A 21,919-nucleotide genomic window follows, 5' to 3' on the forward strand; every position below is an offset into this window, starting at 1 on the left:
CTTTAATTTAATTTTCCCCCCTCCAGACGTTTAGGAATTGTTCATTAGGTTCTTAGTGCTTGACCAAGTGGACTTTTTTTTTTTAAGTACAGAATTATAGGATCCTCAATGACAAGTGGTCAGTAGCCTCAGTAAGATGACAGTAAGTAGTTAAATAGGATATGTCTGTTTAAAAACATACATATGGAGTTTCCCCTAAGGCTTCGTTCTAGTGGTAAGAGCGCAACACGTTATGTGTAGAGTAGGCTCATGTCACGGGTTCGAACCCTGCCGCAAACGAAAGGCTGGTATTTGAGTGGAGAAGGGCCATTATCCACCAAATTTCGAACTGTGCACCACCAGCCTGGTGGGGATTTCTCGGTTTATAAAAAAAAGAAAAAGAAAAACATACACATGGAGTCTACAATGCATAAATGTGTGAAGCGGAAAAAAGGAAGAAAAATTATGTAGCCAATGCTTTTATATTCTGTATTAACACAAGCAACAAATGTTGCTGATCTTACTTGTTTGTTTGTCTATTGGTTCCAGTTGACTGTCTCCATCCTTGTCCTTTTCTTGGGTTTCCTCTCCTTGTTCTGTGTCTATTCTGATTCTTTTTTTGTTTGAGATATACATCTGGTAGTAGAAGGATATTCACAAGGAACAAGGTTTTGGATCAGTGATTTTCCATTCTTTGTTTTGTCAATAGTCTTCTTCATGAAGTAGTCAAAAGAGAAGCGCAGAAGTTGAGGTGCGCTCAAGCTGGCCCAGACACCACAAGTGTATATATATAAGCGAAGTGCAGAAAAGCGCTAAAGTTTGTTGGGATTTTAGGTGCAAAACACAGCCAAAATGTTGATTTCAATGAAGAAACACTAGTAAAGAAAGAACTAGAAATATTTGTCACAAAGAAAAAAAATCTGCTAACACGAATAACAATTATTTGGACAAAAGAATTGAAAAAGCTATAATTAAGCAAAATATATGAAGTAAAAATCATGTCCAATGTTTAAAAGCCATTTAAATTTCTGAATTTTGATGGGAAAAATGTAGTTTTTCTTATATGGTTAGTTTTCTTGTACTAAATTTATAATATCTAATTGCTGATCACTAACTATTCATTCATAACGTTTTTAACAGTTAATGAAATAGTTTACCAAATATATTTATAATTAAGTTCTGTCCTGTTAAACGCAAAGTCCATAGGTGATGAGGTGCATGTCTTAGCACGTGAGGATTGAAACACCACCTAAGTTTGGCAAAGTACATAACCTGGCTTTAACTGAGCTTCAGGCATTAGCGCCTCAACTGAGCCTTTAATAACTTTGCTTCTTAGGTGGTGCCTCCTCTAGTTTCAACTATGTGCTCATTCCAAAAGTGTCTTTTCCATGACCTGTATAAATTTGGTATGAAGTTAGAAATTAAATAGTAGTGTGGTCTTGCATGGGGATGCTAGCATGTGTACTAATTCCTTGTGCACCCATTTTATTGCTTATATTCTGTATCTTCTGCAATACTCCAATTGGATTTGATTTTAGCAATGTATGTCTGATATCTAAACCACATTATTCTTATCCAGGAGTTATTGTTTATGAATATGAGTTGAAGATTGGGTGGGGTAAATCTGTCTCTTTGCCTTCTCAAGCACTCCCTTCTCCTCCTCCAGGACATATGGCTATCAGGAGTAAGGAGGTTTGTCTATTATTTTGAGTACAATGCCCTGTTATATACATGTTAAGAATTTGATAAATGGTCAAGTCGAGGAGAATTAATAATCAATAAATAATAGAGTGAATGATTTGATGAGTTATGTATGTTAAACTATTGTATGATCAGTTGAATACATCTTAAAAGCAAAGACAATGGAAGAAGCATATGTTTCATGTTGGAATAAATTGTGTCTTGCATGTTTATTTGTTGGTTTGATATGTATAGACATCCTGTAGTGGTGTATCTCACCCTTTTTCTTGGAAATGTTTCCCATGTAATAGCTGCTGTTAAAGCTGTAGTTCAGCATGCTAGAGATGCTTTCTATTGTTACCTCCCAGTTTCTCTTTATGATATCAGCTTATGCTCATGCACTTATTCAAGAGGTCTATCTTCTTTGACTTTCAGGGTGCAACTGTTATCTTATCTGGTCCATCAGGTCCTCCAGTTTGCTACTGTTCCAGGCCAGAATACTGAGTTGGTATGATGATTAGCTGATCGTTGCACATTTCCTTGTTCATTCTTTCTTTGTTGGATAATTATCTGATCTCTATAGCTCTTCTTTACAGTGTTATTGAAAGATATCATGATTGAGTGAAGCAAAATGTTCAGAGAGTTTATGTTTATTGGAGTAGATTTGAGAGGGTTCTTGTCAGTTTTGTTTTAAATTGCAATTTTTGCCTTATACTATATAAAATAGGCATTTCACGTTTATCAAAAAAAATAAAATAGGCATTTCACTTGGTATGGATTATTGTTTGAATAAAAAAGGAGACTGTCTGATTTCTGAAGAGGAAGCCCGGGCACTTATTACCTCAAAGAGGACTGATGTTTTTCTTGTTTGGAAAGAAACATGAAGGAGTGTACAATAAATGCCACTTTACAATGAAGTTGTTTTTAGCTGTGAAAAATTCTGCTCTAGGGTGCTGATGGGTAGGAAGGATTTTGGGTTTTTTGACCAATCTGCTAATTTATGCTCATCCTTTGAGGTGAACACGTGGATTTGATTTGTACCAAGTCTGAATTTAATTCTTTTAGTTCACGAATTCTTAGTATACATTTTGAGGCTTGTATTTAACTCATTTAAACAATTTGTGCGGCAAAAAACTCGTGAGTGTTGAACGACCTAAATTTCATAATTCCACTTTAAGTTAATTCTAAGAATCTGTGGTTAATTTGTTGGCCTTTTTTTCTTGCTAATGTCCAACATTAGGTAGACTAGAGAAAATAATGAGGGACATACCGTGAAAATAAAAGGAGAGGGTGAAAGAGTATCATTTCGAAAATTGGATGCAAATAATGGATCCAAAATCAGGGGATTAGGGATACAAAGATTATCAATGTTCAATATGACATTGCTTGAAAAGTAGTCATGGAGATTTTCCTAGGAGAGGAATGTATTGATCAGAAACTTGATAACTGTTAAATATGGATTCTTAGAGAATTGATGGTTCTCTGGAGATGTGACAAACTCTTATGAAGTTAGTTTGTGGAAGAGCAGTTTTTTTCAGTCTAGGATTCATGATTGGTAATAGCACGGGCATTCAGTTCTGAAAAAACAAGTTGTGTGCTGGAGCCACTCTAAATGAAGCATTTAGTTAGAGTGGTAATCAACAGGGATGCTATGGTGTTTGACTATCTGCGATGAGAAAGCCAGGAAATCACATGGAATATAACTTTTAAGTGAAGTTTACAGGACTGCAATAGGAGGAGATTGAGAAATTTCTTCGCATGCTATATGAGTGGCCTACAAGAGGTGAAGGTAGAGACATGATATGGAAGGAGTTAGTCTTGTGAAATCTTTGAGTTAGCAAAAACAAGAGGAATGAAAGGGGCGAGGGAAATTTTTTTTCACAGAGAACTATTTGGAGCTAACTCCTTTACTTGGTGGTAGTGTGAGATGCAATAATATCAACACATAATCAAGGAAGATTAAGGAAGATGCGGAGGCTTGTGATGAGTTGATGTTGCCTGTGTAAGGAATGCGAGGAAAATATAGAGCCTATCTTATTAACTGCAAATTCATGACACAGCTTAGGAAGCTCAACTTTTTGCTTGATGTGACTTTGATGATGCCGAGCCCAGTGAAAGAAACAATCACAAGTGAGGATAGACAATGAGAACAAGGCAATTTGGAGAACCATTCCATGGTGCAATTTTTAGTCCTATTTGGGAAGACATGACTTGGAGATTATTTTATAATAGTGTGATGAATATTATATGTGCTAAAATAGCTTTTCTCTTTCATTTTTTCTCTGTGAAGAAAGAATACTAGTATGCATATTGGGATAACTTGATAGAGAAGGCAGGTTGAGCCACTCACTCCCTTTAGTTCCTCGCACCATCTAGGTGCTATTAATGAAATGTTGTCTTAATTTAAGGGGAAAAAAACTGATGTAAGAAGGGGATTTTGTCTAAAATTGATCCTATTGTAGCGTCTTCATTGTGCATATGAGCTTTGTATAATAAGTGGCCATCTCTGTAGTGGTGCGGCTAATACTACCTTTGTCCAATAATTTTTGCTTAGACTTGGACTTCAAAGCTGAACTAGTCTTTAGTCAAACCCTCTTTTAGGGCTAATTTCAGTGTGTTGTGACAAAATAAATATTGTGAACTGCATGACAAGAATTATGTACCTGTGGGATTGGAATTTAAGAATATTGCATTAATCAATCTAAAAACATGTTTGACAATTAAAAAGTCAACTTGACAAATTTTGGCCGGAGATACTTTTTAATATTGGAAGTGTGCCTTAAATTGATAGACATTAGGAATCTATTGTCTAAGCTCATACCAGAATTGACGAGTAGAGTTATCCAATACTTGTGCTTGTGGGAGATAGCAGGAACTTGGTGAATTGGTCAAGGAAAACGCAAGATGGCCAGGACACCTTTATTGTAAAGAAAAAGTATCTTTTTAAAAAAAAAATATATTTATTTATGCAACTTTGGATGAGTTAAGGCATCTAGCATTTAGTTTGAGTACTTTCTTTGTTTGCTCCTATCCCTAAAAGGATTAGGGTGGCTGAAATGATTTATTTAGCCTTCATAGTAATATGTAACCACTAATCATTAATAAGAATTAAAGAACGAATATCCATACATGTGGAAGGTAGTACAATTCACCTTTTATTGTACAAATGTTAACAATGAAGTTAGTATAATTGACCTTTTATTGTACAAATATTAACAATAAAGAGAAAAGAACACAAACAATTAACATTCTTTACGGACATGTATCAAAAATTGCAATCAATTAGATATTAATAATGAGAAATGTTAACTTAACAGAGTTTTGAAGAGCTCCTACTCTATATTGTAACATGCGACCTTAAAAATGTTCAGTTTCTGCTTTCAGAGGGTGGTAGTTCAAAAAGTTGGTGCATTCACACTGTTGCTCTCTCTGGCTTTCTAACACTCTGTTTGGATGATTGTTACCCATTTTATTGTATTGTATCGTTACTATACCTACAATGTTTGTTTTGATTGTTACTTAAAATGTATTGTATTGTATTGTTAAATTCCGTTGTTTCGTAACAATGAAAACCTCCATTTTATGGAACAACCAATTTGGTGTGTTTCCATTGTTACTTAATTTCTTTTTCCAATTATATCTTTACATAATATTTCATAATACTATTTTACCTTTTACCTTATATTATTTAATTCTAGTCAAACCTCCTATCCTAGAATAATTAAGGATATTTTAGTAAATTTATAAATTACAATACAATACGATACAGTCAAACCAAACAATAAAAATGTTATTAAACAGCAACAAACAATACCGTCTAGCCAAACATTGTATCTACCATACGATACAGTACAATAGAGTACAATACAATACAATACATTATGAAACAATGGGTAACAATGATCCAAACATAGTGTAAGTGTTGTCGCATCTGCTTACAAAGTGTGTTTGTAAATAAACTAAACGGTATGATATTTCAGCCTAGAGTTTGTGGCCATCCATTATGCAACAAAAGCATTTACTGACATCTTTTCTGACATAGTAATCTGATGTCTGAAAACAGCACATACTGGATAACCTGCTTTTGAAAGTCTCAGATCATTTTAAGTACTGTTATAGTAGCTAATGCAACAGATATGTACCTAGATCTTTTAAATTCGAGTTATTGCCTTGGTTAATTGATACTTTGTATTTGAAATAATAGATACACCCAAGCCAGATTTAGTACATGTTTTTGAAGTTACTGGATGTTAAATGGTGCATGCCCTAAAGACCTCTACCTATGCTGTTCAGTTCCTTCAAAATCCTTGCATCTGACACAATTTTGGTGTGGTGTGGAATCTCTACATGCTTTAGTCAACCCAACTTGGATGTTTTGACTACACCTATGACCAAGAAGTATATATTAATTGGGTATTTGTTTTGATTTTTGGTTATATCATATATGTGTTCATATAGGGGTCGTTTGGTTTGAAAACATGTTATGCTGAGATTAATTATGCTGGGATTAGTTATATTGAGATTAACTATTAAGCCATGATTAGTTATTGACTGTTTGATTTATTGTATTAACATACAAAAATACTCTCTACCTTATTTAGTAGAAAAAGGGTTTGAGGGACCTCACGGGTGTTTTCGTCATTTTCATTGTTTTATCTCGGTACTATTATTCCACCCTCTGGCAGGGATAACTTATCCTAATACTAATTACAAATCATGGTATATTTATCCCAGTATTAGTAACCAAACAAGGGATAAGACAGTACTAAATGTTTATCACGGGACTATCTATGATTGTCCAACATACCAAACGACCTCATAAAGTATTAGAACATTTTGCTATTATATGAGATAACTTATGAACATAATATTTTGTGTTCACAAAGAACTTAATTATCCTAGCTTTAATTTTAAGAACCTCAATTCAGTGCCGATATATATATACTTATTTATGTCATAATAAATTGTTGGTTGTATCTTAAAACCTGTACTCATACTCCTCTCCTCATCCCCGATTCCTAAGATTTAAGTGATGGCAATCCAACTTCTAGATCTGCACCTGTGTCCGGTGCCCACAACTGTATCCTGGCAACATAGTCTGCTGCATTGTTGGAATAGAAGATGACCACAGCAAGATGACGAAAATCTGTGGAACAGTATACAAGTGGCTATATGGCGCACTCTGTGGAATGAAAGTAATTAGAGATAATTTGTTGGCAAAAACAAAAATATTTGCAACTTAAAGCACAAATGATTAGCTCTCTTAGTCAACAAAAATGAAAATATTTGCAACTTAAAGCACTCATATTTAGCTCTCTTAGCCTTTTGGTGTAAGATGAAAATGTACAGGATGCCTAATGTCCTTAGTTCTTTTCACATGTAGCTAGGTGTACTGAGATGCAATCATATTGCTGATGGTTGTACTACTCATCCATTGCACTCTCTCGGTGCTAATTTTTAATAAAATGTTCATTACATTCTCAAAAAGGAAAAAAGGTATATCAGCAGAAAGTTTTCTTAGTACATGAGAAAATATTGAATTAGGGAGTACTCTATTTGTTAATGCTTGAGCATATAAAGTAAATGCTTGAGTGTATATTCTCGTTATGAACATTTGATATGGAAATATAGCAGTTGAGTGGGTTAAGTCTGATGTGGACCTTGACTTTCCTAAGATCTCCAAGACATGAAAAGAAGATATGTATATTTCAAGAAAGTGCCTATATATGCGGTATAGAGAAATAAGTCCGACGAAGGTGATGGAATGTTTAAGGTTCAAAATATAGATTACATGCATGAGTTTGTAAGGGACGTAGAATACATGTCTTAGATCTTATAAATAGGGACATTTAGCTTTTCTTTTGGAAGCTGACTATTGATGTACATACTTTTGGAAGCACTTTCTTAGTGCTATTTCAATTTTCAATCAGCATGTCTTCTGATGTGTGATTTTGTACACATGTATTATTCTTGAGTATCTCCGATCTATAATGAAGATGATTACTAAGCACCTTTTTCCTATTTCATCTGATGCATTTTTTTGGTTCTGCAGGTTCTCACTCCAAATGTACCTGATATTATGGTTGTTCCGCCTGAGGATGATCATCTATGCCACGTTATTGATACTATGGCTCTGTGTGTTCTCGACGGAGGTTGTGCTTTTGAACAAGCCATAATGGAGCGAGGCCGTGGAAATCCTCTCTTCAGTTTCTTGTTTGAGCTTGGCTCAAAGGAGCATACTTACTATGTTTGGAGGCTTTATTCTTTTGCTCAGGTAACTTGCTGCAGCTGTAAAGTCTGGATATATATTATTGCAATTATTTTCTTCCTGTTAAATGGAGTTAATAATACTTATGACATCACTTCATTGATCACTTTTACAATCCATGTGGATACTTCAAACAACGTTTCAATGTCGGAAAGCCAATAGTTTCATGCAGTTGTAGGTGACAAGAATTTTGTTCTTGTCAATTATTGTCTCTTTCTATGTTAGGCAAAGCAATATGACTAATTGTACTTGTGATATAATCAATCAGTGAAATACTTCATTTGTCTGATACCCTTTGCAGGAATTAGGAAATTTTGTCCTGTTATGCTATTCTTTTCTCACTACTAATTTTTTTGTTCCTTATTAAAAAAAAACAGGGAGATACTCTTCAACGGTGGAGGACTGTCCCTTTCATCATGATAACTGGTAGTGGGAGGTAATGCATTGTTCCAGCTTATATCATCTTTCATTTACACATTTCATATTCACCTTTACTTTTGCTGAAGAATCAGATGTTTGATGCATGTGCATGTCAGTTCCTGAATGCATCACTTTTCAAGTCACTCTGTTTCTTAGGAAGCTTCTACCGATATTCCCCTGCATGATATGCTTGCTGTGAAAGAATGAAATCTTCTAAATAGAATTTGTCTTCCAATTTTTGCAAAGGCTTTGATGAAGTCCTGCAGCCTTTTTAGAAGTTCTCCTTGAAGATTGTGTTCTTTCTTCAAATATAACAAATTTACATATGCAGGTGGATACCACCCTCTCTACCAACACCGAAAGGAGCTGATCATGAAAAACAAGCTGGGAGCACATATTCTGCTAGCTTTCTGTTCCAAGGCATTTAAGAGTTTGCATACTTTGAAACTTAAGTAAAGTTTCTTTGTGATTGATGTTTCTTTCTATACTTTGTTCAGCGAGTGGAGGTTGAACGGACATTGACTGACGCTCAGAGGGATGAATTTGAGGATATGCTCCGTTCATTGACACTAGAAAGAAGTCAAATAAAAGAAGCAATGGGTTTTGCTTTGGACAATGCTGATGCTGCTGGAGAGGTAACCTTTAAGCTGGTTTCATGCAGCAGTGGAAGAGCTCACTTGTGCGTGAAGATTTTCTTTCATATTTAACCTTCCAGAGGCAAAACTGCTGATTTTGTACTCTGTTGGCAGTGTTCATAATGCTTCTCGTTTCCCCTTGCACTTGCATCTATTTCGGTTGATTTTTTTTCTTGTAACATTAAGATAAGATTTAGCATGATCTGTTACATGTACACTTTGGATAGTTCTCATTCATGAGCATATTCTAATACAGTTGCACTGCTGATTATAATTTGCAGGTTGTTGAAGTTCTGACAGAGTCTTCGACTCTTAAGGAAACTCCAATACCAACAAAAGTTTCTAGGCTCATGCTTGTCTCTGATATTCTTCATAGTAGTAGTGCTCCTGTGAAGAATGCATCTGCTTATCGCACCAAATTTGAATCCTCTTTACCAGACATAATGGAAAGCTTCAATGATTTATATCGAAATATAACAGGACGAATTACTGCCGAGGCACTCAAAGTAAGCTGTGCCTGTCACCTACATTTGATCTGCACTTGCTGCATATTTTGTATCTTTTTTTGGCTCCTTCTTGATGTGTGGTTAAGTTTTTCCTTACATGTTACAGGAGAGAGTTCTGGAAGTGCTTCAAGTATGGGCTGATTGGTTTTTGTTTTCGGATGCCTATGTGAATTGTTTACGAGCTACCTTTCTACGAACTGGGAACTCTGGTCTGGCCCCCTTTCATTTTCTGTGTGGTGATGCACCTGAAGTGGAACAAAGGACCAGCTCTGATGATGCGAGTGATGGTGGCAAAGTTAACCCAGATGGTGCTTTGGCAATTGGGAAAGGAGCTGCGATGAAGGAACTGTTGAGCCTTCCCCTTACTGAGCTAGAAAGACGATGCAGGCACAATGGTTTGTCTATGGTAGGAGGTACGGCAACGATGGTTGCTCGGTTACTTTATCTGGAAGAGGCTGAAAAGCAGAGAGGTCATGAACTAGATGAAGATTTGAAATTTGCGAGCCATTCAAGTTCGGCTAGGTTCCCCAGTACTCAGAAAGATAGCACCTTGAGTTGGATAGGATGGCTCCTTCCAAACGGAATAGTCAAGTGGATTATGACGTACAACTCACACAAAGAGAGTCTGTATCTTCACCCCTAACAAATTCTGCTCCACATTATAAATCAATTGACTTTTCCAGTGAGGGCAAAAGTGAGACAATTTTGCCTACATCTAAATGGGCCAGGGAGGATGATGAAAGTGATGATGAACAAAAGAGAAGTTCAAGGGACCTGGGGTTGACATATTCATCTTCTGGAAGTGAGAATGCTGGTGATGGGCTTAGCAAGATCAAGGATGCAGAGCTTACAACTGACACTAGCAATTCCGCGTACCCGGAAAGTGGAATGACCGAAGAGTTAAGGTATGGGAAGTTGAGCATTCCTTGTGGGATTATTTCCAAAAATAGGTGTTACTTTATTGTCATGTCATCCATTTAATTTTCAATACTTCCCTAGTTCAGGAAGATACTCTCTTGGGTTCTGGAGGATCAATTTGAACGACTTTGGAGTGAAATTGTTCTCGGATTAAGCTTCCTTTGTTTGCAAGACTTTGAGATTAGGAACTTAATGAAAATTACTTCAAATTACTTGCTAACTTTTGTATCTCAAATCATTGAAGGAAAAAAATTTAAAAGGTAGGAAACTACTCTAGTTTGATGACTTGATCTGCCAAGAAAGAATTTCATACCTCCTCACCCTCTCAAGGCCAGCAATTGGCCGTCTGTTTTCTTCATTTTGATTTTAGTAGTTTACCTGTGGAATGAGACGTGGGTGCACTTTTACAAAATGAAAGACTTAGCATGTTGACTTTCATAATATTCTTCGGAGCAGGGATGTTAATATGCCAAGTGTTGGAAGCTTAGGATACTTCCCTATTTCCAGAATATTTGGAGGCCCATTCTCTTTCTGTTTCACTTTTTTGTGGGATTCTATGCCTCATAAGTTAAATCTGTTGCTTTCAATTTGCTATCCTCAGTTTTTCTCTTGTTCGGATTTTTTTGATATGGTCCATAACTAATTTATCAGACAAAAACTGAGCCGTCTTGAGGTTGCATTGATTGAATATCGTGAATCTCTTGAAGAACGAGGAATAAAAAGTTCGGATGAAATTGAGAGTAAAGTTGAAATCCGTCGGCAACGCCTACAATCTGAATATGGTTTATTGAATTTCAGCGGAGTTACATCAACAAAAGGTAAAGCTCTAAAACTGTCAGTAGTTTGAGATGTCCGTGTATTTATTTATTTATTGAAAATTAAATCCAATAGATCAACATTTTGTGCTGTGATTTAACTCCCATGTCGTTGGATATTCAAGAGAGGAAGCTGATAAACAGCACTAATGTGTATTTAATTTCATGAGCAGGTCGAATCTTAGGTTTATACTGCTGTGTAGGGGTGTTCACGGTTTGGTTTGGGTCGGTTATTGGTCAAAATCAAAACCAAACCAACTTAATCGGTTTTAAAATTATCAAAACCAAACCAAACCAAATATAATATACATTTATCGGTTTGGTTGTTTTCGGTTTTGGTTTGGTTTGGTTCGGTTATTCGGTTATTAACCATACATAAAAATAAAATAAACAATTCATTCAAAACGTGAAAAAAGTGACAACAATCCACTCAAACAAAAAAATAGTTAGAATGACTGGCATTACAGAGCTTTCGATCATTGAATTTACTGAATAAAACTTCAAAATTCACTATTTTGGCATAGAAGGAAGAGACAATGACATTTTTAGTCCCACAAAGAATTTTCTTAGACACTCATATACATGAAACCAATAAGAAAAGTGTTCTCACCTTGGACATTTTTTCCTTCATAAGTAAATTAAACCAAACCAAAACCCAAATTAAATCGGTTTGGTTTGGTTTTTCGGTTTGGATCGGTTTTTATCCAAACCATGAACACCCCTACTGCTGTGTCATACTCCAATTCTATCTTTTTTGTTGACAATTATTTTTTTCCAGAATCTTTTTGCCTTATGCCCATGTTGTCCCTTTGATTAGTTCTCAGATGCTTTGTTGATGTATATCTCATCTTATTGTAAACAATAGCTGAAGCAGTCTGGTTTAATTGCTCGAATTAATATTTACTGCGTTCAACAGCACTATCAGGACATTTCTGGATCACAGGTTACTAAGCTGCTTCTTAGGAGACTCTATTTCTCCTAAACTGTGTCTGTTAGTACAAGAAATGGTAATACAAAGAGGCAAATAACACATCACACATTTAAGCACTTAAGTGAGGATTTAGCTGTCACAGTATTATGTTGTAGATGCAATGTCCTTTTAACAATATTTTTCTCGGCATCTATAAGATGAATCACTTATTGCTGGATAGAGTAGGTCACCATCATATTTATGGGAAGATTAGGTATCTGGTGCCCATAAGGATTAGGTTTGGTGGTAGCTTGTGGTATGGATCAGGAGCATGTCACGAGCTCGAGCTTTGATGCAGACTAAAACTTGGTGTTCAGGTAGAGAAGGGTAGAGGAGTGGGCCTATATCCTGAGCATTGTACTATGTGCTACCTGGTTCTTGGAGATTTCGTATTAGAAAGAAAGAAAAAAAGAGACTTGGGTATCTGGTTGAGCAGGATACTGGTCAGGCAGCTTATATTACAACAACAATAACATACTCGGTGTAACCCCACTAGTGGGGTCTGGGAAGGGTAGTGTGTGCGCAGACCTTACCCCTACCTTGGGAGGTAGAGAGGTTGTTTTCGATAGACCCTTGGCTCAAGGAAAAACATATATTGGGAAGCTTTAGTTCGCTGCAAGAAAGGCCACTTGACTGCCTCCCTTCTATTCATTGTCATCACTCTTTTCTGGGGTAAGAAATTTTGCGGAAGAGTTTTTTCACGTTATCGATCAAAAATAATTATTGTCACTTCTTTCTTTGTTATATTATTGATTTTATGTTTTTGTATACAAATTCTCATATTTCTGCTTTCATATAAACAGGAGGTAGGTCATCTGTGGAGAGGAGAGAGAGAAGAGATTATTCTCGTGAAGCGTCGGAGCAGAAGTGGAAGCCCTCCGTGGAAATCTTCCAGCAGAGACCACGATAGTGACAGGGAAAAGCGTCGTGAGATGGAAGGAAGAGTGGAGGCAGGGAGAGACAAATCTAGGGAGAGGAGACGGACCAGATGAATACATATGCACTGTGCAAAATTAGAGTAGTTGCACTTACATTCCTCGGCAGAGATGCATTTGAGCATTTTATCTTTGCTGGGTGGCAAGGTTGCACGATGACCCTCAATGGCCCCTGGAAGTAAGGTTATCTTCTGTTAGTATTCTCTATGCTGTGCGCCACCCAAGAAAATTATGTTTTCCTATTCAGCTCTGTGGTCTAGCAAATTGTACAATTGCAGAGAATCTCATGAATGGCTGTTAGTACATCTTTATGCTTCAAATTTTAGCTGCATTTGCTAATCCGTTTACTGGAGATTTTTTGCCTTCCATCTATATTGGACTAAAGTAGTTAGTGGTTCCTAGTTTTCATGTAACCTCATTTACATTGATTTACTGTCTGAGATAGTATTGTTTGTTGCTTCATGCTTGTCCCCTGTTATTAAAGGTAACGTTGGTCTTTTCAATAATTCTTGAAATATTGTTTCCATTTACCCCCTTCGTTATATACCCTTAAGGTAGATTAGGCCAACTTGTCGACCATGCAGGTTATTTGGGTAGCAATTGCACCCGGAAATCTATTTTCACGCATTTTGGCTGCATCATGTTTTTTTTAGCCCTTCAAATTACTGAACTTGTTATTCCAAAAGAATTGAGAAATAATCTTATGAAGCATTTAGGAGGCTTCATATTGATAATAGATAAACAAGCATAAATTTCAAGACATACAATATCAATATATATATATTTCTCAAAATGATAAAAGTCTCTTCTGCTATAACTTAATCTTCTTCGTCACCTTCTTCACCAGGTCTTTATAGTGTCTTTTACTCTTTCATTCATAGAAGATTGGACACTTAATTAAGATTAGTGAAAGGAAAGGAACCTTTTCTTATTTCAATGATTCTCTTAATTCTACTACACTTTGCCATAGGCATTTTCTCATGCAAATAGACAAAACTCTATCAAATTGATGAATTGTTCAAAAACTTTCTTATATTTTCTTAGAATCTTCATTATTTTTTTCATTCATCCTTAGAGTAGAGCAAAATAATATAATGTCATATGCATATGATAGATAATTGATTACTGGGCTCTATTTTGAGAATTATGAACCTGTACCCAATGTCTTCATGTAAGTTATTGAGCTCTCAAGCCAATTTTTTTGTTGCAATGATGAAGAGAGTGGGCAATAAATGATCTCCTTGTTTCAATCCCCTATGAGATTGAAAATTCAAATGAGTGTTCATTAATTAGTATAGAGTATCAATTATTAGAGACCAACATTCACATCATATCAATAATGATTTCCAAAAAATTAAAACATTCTTAGTAGCTTAGTTAAATCCAAGAGATTCTATCATAAACATATGCATGTCCAGTTAAACTGCCACATTATAGAGTTTTTTTCTTTTATTGGTGTCTTTTATGATTTTTGGTCTAATAACATATTTTTAGAGGTGCCTTTTCCTTTAACAAATCTTACATATTTCCTTGAGATTAGTTTTTGCAACACTGTCACTAACCTCTCATGTAATATTCTAAAAATGATCTTATTAATAAAAGTACTTAAACTTATAAGCCTTTAAGTCTGTGAAATTGATATATTTCTCCTATTTGAGAATGAGTACTAACTTAGTATGAGTTATTGTCATGCCCCGAGCCAATACCCTAGATATAGCCGGCACTCGAGAACCATTGCTGGTCCCAAAGAAAATCATTAGCTTGACTGACTACTTAACAAAAGTTTTACTCAAGTGATGGTAGGCTCAAAACAGAATTAAATTAGTTAAACTCAAATACTCATCTCATAAAATCTGAAAAATACTCAATAGCAATACTTCTAGTTTGTAAAACAACTCAAAGAGAGTAAATACTGAGAGACACCTCGACTCTGTCTATCTATGAAGCCTCTACTATCAAAGAAGGATGACAGGACTGTCAAAGCAAAAAGTCTCACATTGGTGGTTAATGAGATGGGTGGACTCCTTATAAGGCTTGGGCAGTCCTCCTCCCTTTGAGCTAGCTTTTGGGGTGTGAGTTAGACCCAAGATCTAATTTAACATGGTATCGCAGGGTCCATCTCACCCAATGTTGGGGCCTAAAATATCAAAAATTGCCCAAAAATAGCCCACGTACCAGATGCTAAGCACTGGGCGTGAGGTGGGTCAAAAATTGCCCAAAAAATTATCCATGCACCAGATGCTAAGCTCTGGGCGTGAGGTGGGGTGTTAAAGCAAAAAGTCTCACATTGGTGGTTAATGAGATGGATGAACTCTTTATAAGGCTTGGGCAAGCCTCCTCCCTTTGAGCTAGCTTTTGGGGTGTGAATTAGGCTCAAGACCTAATTTAACAGGGACAAGACCCACGACATCTCAAAACTACTAACTAGAAAGTAAATGAGCATTCCTCTGGAATGTAAGGAGGCTCACCAAAAGTTAGCTGAAGTGTAGGGTGATCTCAACGAAGAGTCTATTGATGATCGTGAACACGTGGATGGGGAGCATCAAAGGGTTTTTCACAGTAAAGTTAATTTAGAAGATAGTGAGACCCACAAATAGAAGAGAAGGAAAGACTTTGATTAAATATCTGTAAAGCGCCTACTTTTTAAGATGAACTTCTTCCTCTAGAAGACTTGAAAGAGAAGAATAGCCACAAATAATAATTTGAATCAAATGATGATTAGTATTGTGTCAAGGTGTTGGTGTTGTGAAACTTACAACCAAGAAACAATGTCACACTTTTTTATAACACTTACCGTAGCCACCAATCTATGAAATTACTGTTCTTTATGATATATATGTACATATATATATTGAAGAATTGCATTTGCAACAAATCATAAGAAAATGGTGAACTATCCTACAAATCCTAAAGTAAAGGCTAGCTATAGAGATATTCATGTAATCATATTATGGGAGTTGTGAAAGAGGATAAGCTCAAGAAGATATGAATGAGATATTACTCTCGAGAGGATGATATACCAAACTTAGTTAATTAACCATTCAACAATTTATTTAGGTAAACTATCCTTTCTAGATTTCATTCAAGTGCACCTAGCTAGAGTGACCTAATTTGACAAAAAAATAAGTTGTTACAAACCCAACTTACATTGCTATGTTGCGAAATTAAGGATACTTGAGGAGAACACAATATAGTGTAACACTGATGGAGATAGTAAAAATAATCCAAATCCAATATAGTGTAACACTGATGGAGATAGTTGTAATGACCCGAAAGGTCATTTTTGGGAATTTCAAACTATTCGTTGACTTTAGTTAATTAGTTGATGTGTAATTGTGGATAATTAACTTAATCGATAGTTAATGGGCTAAAGTGATAATTTATTTAAGACCCTATACTATTTGATCCATTTATATTAAAATAAGTAATAGAGATTTTCACTTTTAATATATAATTAATTTAGAAAAAAAGAAAGGAGAGGCGGAGGGCACGGTTCGCAGCAACAAGATAAGCGACCCATGCTTCAGGTAAAATCTCAAGTTTATGTTGTTTCTGTATTGTTGTTATAGGAAAAGAATAGTATATTAATGGTTGGTGATAAGTTATATTATTATATTAATATGTCAAATTAGAAATTGGAAGGATTATGGCGGTTTTGGTTGAAAGTTTTAGGGGACAAGATCTGTATGTTGGCATTTAATTTAATGGTTCATTCTTTCCATAGTGAAAAGTAAATTGAAATTGGAAAATGCTCTTGTGCAGGTGATTTAGACAATTAGATAGATAAGTTGTTATTTAGGGTGCAAATATTAAGGGTTAGTATGGTTGCCGCCACTGGTTCATAACCGATTGACTTTCATTTTTAATTAATACTAGTATAGTATACGTGCCCGCGCGATGTGCGGATAATATTAAAATATTATTTCTAGTTATTTTAGGTTGCAATGATTGATCATGTTAAATCATATTATCTTAAAGAAAATGTAACTATTGTATTCCACAATGAGACATACTAACCTTCATTCTTCTCTACCTCTAACTCCAATAATCACATCTATATATATGAATAGAGACAACGAATCATGCAAGCATCAAATAATTTTTTGTTTCACGTTTTTGTTTTCATTATATAGTTCATGATTTTAAAATTAAATTCCCAATATTTATTTTTAATTAGTTTATTAATTTGCACGATTAAAATAAAAATAATTGAGCGTACATGCAAGCTCTTTAAAAAATAAATTGAAATTCGAATTTATCTAATATAGAGTTAATTTTCAATTCAAATTAGAGAAGATCAATATGTGACTTCCAATTCAAATTCAAAATTTAAAAATTTACATTTAACACTAATTTAAGTAACTAATTTTAAGCAAATATTATCCTATATAAATATTTTTTAAAATAAAATTTATCCTTTTATAGATTCAAGTTAGAACTATAACTTATTTCAAACAAAATAATTTTATTAGTAAATTTTACCATTAAACGTAAATTAATTTTAATAAACATAATATTTTTGTAGTTGCAGTTTAGAAGTAAAAAAATTATAGAACACTTTCTTAAAGTTGTCGTCCCCCAAAATACCTACTATATTTATTGTAAAAAATGACATACTTTCTTATTTTATTTATATTGTGTGTTTAAACGCAATTGTTAAATAAGAAATTCATATGTATGCCATTCCATGATGGAATATATTACAATAATATCATACATATGTTTTAATAAGCTTCAATAGCAAAGTAAAAAATCTAAAATTAAACATTTATATCGTTAGTATATCCAAGTACAAAATTATTCAAAAAGTTATTTAACTATCACATATTGTGTGATTGTGCTTATGATAATTTAATAAAATATAAAAAAGTTTGGTTAAAACATGCATGGCACATACCAAAAGTATATTTGTATGATGATCAACAAAGTCTATTAGAATTGGTATCGAAATGTTTGTGCTCTTTAATCATAAAGCAATTTTATTTTTTATCGGAGAAGATAATAAATAATTGATGAGAAGTTGTCACCAATTTGGAAAATAAAAAAACATCAATTAAATTAGAATTTAAGCAATTCAAATTACAAATTAAAAAGAAATAAATAAAAGACGACAGTTTTTGTATATTTTTAATATTTTTTGTAATTTTTTTGGTGGATTATATAATTGAAAACTGCTACAGTAATTTTTATTTTATATTAATTTTAAATTTTGAAAATATTCCTTAAAATTCTCTACCATTATTCCTAAAAATTCTCCATCGACTAACATGGTGCATTTATTTTTTAAAATTCTTAAATTAATAATTATTTATATATGTGTACATACATAATCATGCATATTATATACTCTCACTCCCCCTCCGCATTCTACATTATATCAACAAATTGAGAATCTTCACAATTAAGATTACTAATTTATAATTTTATAGAAAGAAATATATGCAAATTTGTAACAAAGACTAACGCGAAAAAAGATAAAAAGAAATATCAATTAAACTATAATTGTTGTTCATTACTTGAATGGACACTTATTTATATAATATAATAAATAATAAAGGGAATATGTAATTTTGCAACAAAAACATATTACAACAAATAGTTGTTCATTACTTGAATGGATATATATATATATATATATATAACCTTAGTAACTATATAAAGGTAATCAACTTATATATGCATGGTTGCAATAAAAACATATGTTTAAAAAATTGAGAAGAAAGTAATAATAAATTATAATAGGTAACTGTAGTTGTAGAATACTTGAATTAACATAAATAAAAATCAACTAACACTTGTACCTATCAACATTTGTATCTATCAGTATTTTGTCAGTTTTTTTTAATTAATATGTTTATTTTTTGAGAGAATCTATAAATCTATAAAATATAATAATATATAACTATCAGTTTTTTAACCATAAAACATTGAAACACACTGTAAGGGTGAGAACTCCATTCATGTGGAAGTTTATTCTTTATCATCCAAAGACTTCAATACATCTTGTGTATGCTTTACTTGCTTCTGAGTTCTAATTTTGTTTTTGATTTGATGAATTGATTTTGTGTTACCTGCAACACAAATAAAAATAAACAAAAAATTTAAATGATGAATATATAATAAATTCAAGAAGATGAAATTTTTACTCCCTAACTTTTTTTTATCTCATTTCATTTTTGTGCCCTCTTATATTTTGTGAGAATGTAATATATGTTTTATATCTAGTACAACTATTGGATAATTTATGAAAGTGATTATGCAATAAGGAAAATGAGTAATGGAAAAGTAAATAACTACAAATTCTAAAAGACAATACCTATAATGCTTGGACAGAGGTTGCTTTGAACTCTTATGTAACACTCTTACCTTCATCTAGTATAGCAATTTGACAATATATCTTTTCGAATAAATAATCCATATTAAAGAATCAAATCATAATCATAAACTGAGCAAAAATAGTCACTAAACGCCTGTTAAATTATGACAATAAATATAGAGATTTTCTCAAATTTCTTCACTGTCTTGGTGAAGTAAGGAGCATAAAGATACTACGTTGACAATGTTTTCTCTCTGTCTTTATTTACTAATCAAAGAACTTTTCGTTAATTGGATACTTAAAAGCCAAAGAAGAAGATTTTTAAATGGGAATTAGTGGTTTGCTATAGTTAAGATTTGAATTTTAATTGAAATATAACTGTATATGGGTTTGCAAGTTAGTGGGGGCAATGAGAGATAACAACGTGCGGTTTTTCTTTCTTCTTTTAAATTTCAACTTTTTAATTTAATTAATAACTTCCAAATAAAGAAAGTAATAATTTGCATTTTTTTTAAAAATAAATCAGATTTTAAAAAGGAAAACATACGTTACTTTGTATATCTTTCTATTTATTAGTTTATATTTTCAATTTTTGATGATTAATGTTTTTTTAAGTGATTGCAAATTTTTATTTTTATTTTTATTTTTAGATTCTTAGATTTTAAATTAATTCTTTTTTTGTGGTGAGTTCTTTTTACAGATTTTCTATTAATTTTTAAAATGAATGAAAAATAAACTACCCCATTTCTACAACTAACTATTAATTGACCGTTTTAACTTCTTCTTTTTTACAATAAGTTTTTTAATTTTTTTAATGGCAATTATTGTTTTTTTAAAATCAGTTTTTTGATTGATTTTTTAATAAATAATTATTATTTTTTGTGGTGTTGACACGTGGCACTTTTTCTTCTCCTTTTATATATAGATAGATTATATAAACAGATAGATATGATATTGAAAGAATTATTGTGTAAATCATATCTCGTGGATTGTGATTAATGGCTGGAAGTTGGGGCAATGAATTGTATTAGCATCTTTGGCTATTAAGTTGGGGAAAAAAAAGATTAGATTGGAATTGGAATTATGGTTACAGCTTGTATACCTTTGACATAATTTAGTGGTTTCATTGGGAGAGGATGACTTTAGATGGCTTAGATGTGGTATGCTACGAATTGGAGTAGATTACATAGATCAATTCACGTAAATTTGGCTCTGGTTTTGGACCTTTCTTATAGTTATTATATTGTGATTCAAGTTTTGATATATTGAGTTATACAATTAAATATTAGGTATATTATATTATATGAATAACATTAGATTGGTGATATTGGAGAAAATTGAACGAGTTGTCATGTTAATTGACATCAAGATTTAAGAACTTGATTATAATTTTGAGTGAGTTTTTGGGTCTAGGCTAGACCTATAGTAATATGAGTATTGTTACTTTTGAAAACTTATTGTGATTATTTATTTGAATAGATCGAATTGATTTAGAAGTTCAACGAAAGGGGAAGGTTCAAGTCCCGGAGTGATTGTTCGACTATTTTAGGCAAGTGGATTTCTAAACCCTTGTTAAGTGTATCGAATTCGTGTATTTCCTTATTATATGTGTTTGGGGGTAATGAGACTTGGTGATGGGTTAACTTGTCCACATTGATTAATTCTAATGATGAAAAAAGGTATAAAAGGCAATGTGATTAATTGTTTGTAGGTGATATGTTGAGAATGGTTCGTACCAATGGTGTGACGGGCATTGGTAAGAGCACCGGTGTTATAAAGGAAAAGTTTATTACTATAGAATGTGGATTGTAATCCGAGAATGCCAAAGCATATGGGCATTAGCTGATATATTATTGACTTGATTTATTATGTGTGATTGTGTTGAACCCGTATACTTGTGATAGCTGAGGTGATTACATATCATATTGATATTTGATTGAGATGCATCATCCCTTTTATTGAAATCATATTGTGCACATGCATTGAGATGAGATTGAGTAAAAGTTGGGCACGTGGAGATCGTCTGTGCTGGGGATGGTGAGATGGTAAAATTATAATTTGGGCACGTGGAGATCGTTCGTGCAAAAGTTGTTTGATTTATGATAGTGCGTTGAGATCGTCCGCATCGGTATATGGACCTCGCGAGTTCCCCATGGGTCATGAACTCTCGATGTATTTCCGAGGAGTATCATGTATATACGGAACCGAGAGAGTACTTGGTGTTCTGAGGCATATCATTTCATGGTGTCATACTGCATTGCATCCCATGACATCCTTCATTCTTGATGATTATGTGTTTTATTGGTGGTTGGAAAGTACTGGATATTTGATTACCTCTATTTGATGAACTTGATCTTGTGTGTAATGTAAAGGCCCTCGACTGGCGGGGCTGTTGTAATGTAAAAGCATGTATCCGGCTTGGAAACACAACTTAAGCTTGAAAAGAATCTGAAAGGAACTGAATAACTTACCTGGCT

At 33.6% G+C, this 21,919-nt stretch overlaps 1 pseudogene; it reads left to right on the top strand.

The window, feature by feature from the left end:
- LOC102599863 (U2 snRNP-associated SURP motif-containing protein-like) overlaps positions 1-13,602 on the top strand; it is a 27,227-nt pseudogene extending 13,625 nt beyond the window's left edge.
- Positions 13,603-21,919: the final 8,317 nt, after the last annotated feature.

This window comes from Solanum tuberosum, unplaced genomic scaffold (assembly GCF_000226075.1).
Source record: "Solanum tuberosum cultivar DM 1-3 516 R44 unplaced genomic scaffold, SolTub_3.0 scf00306, whole genome shotgun sequence".
Taxonomy (NCBI): Eukaryota; Viridiplantae; Streptophyta; class Magnoliopsida; order Solanales; family Solanaceae; genus Solanum; species Solanum tuberosum.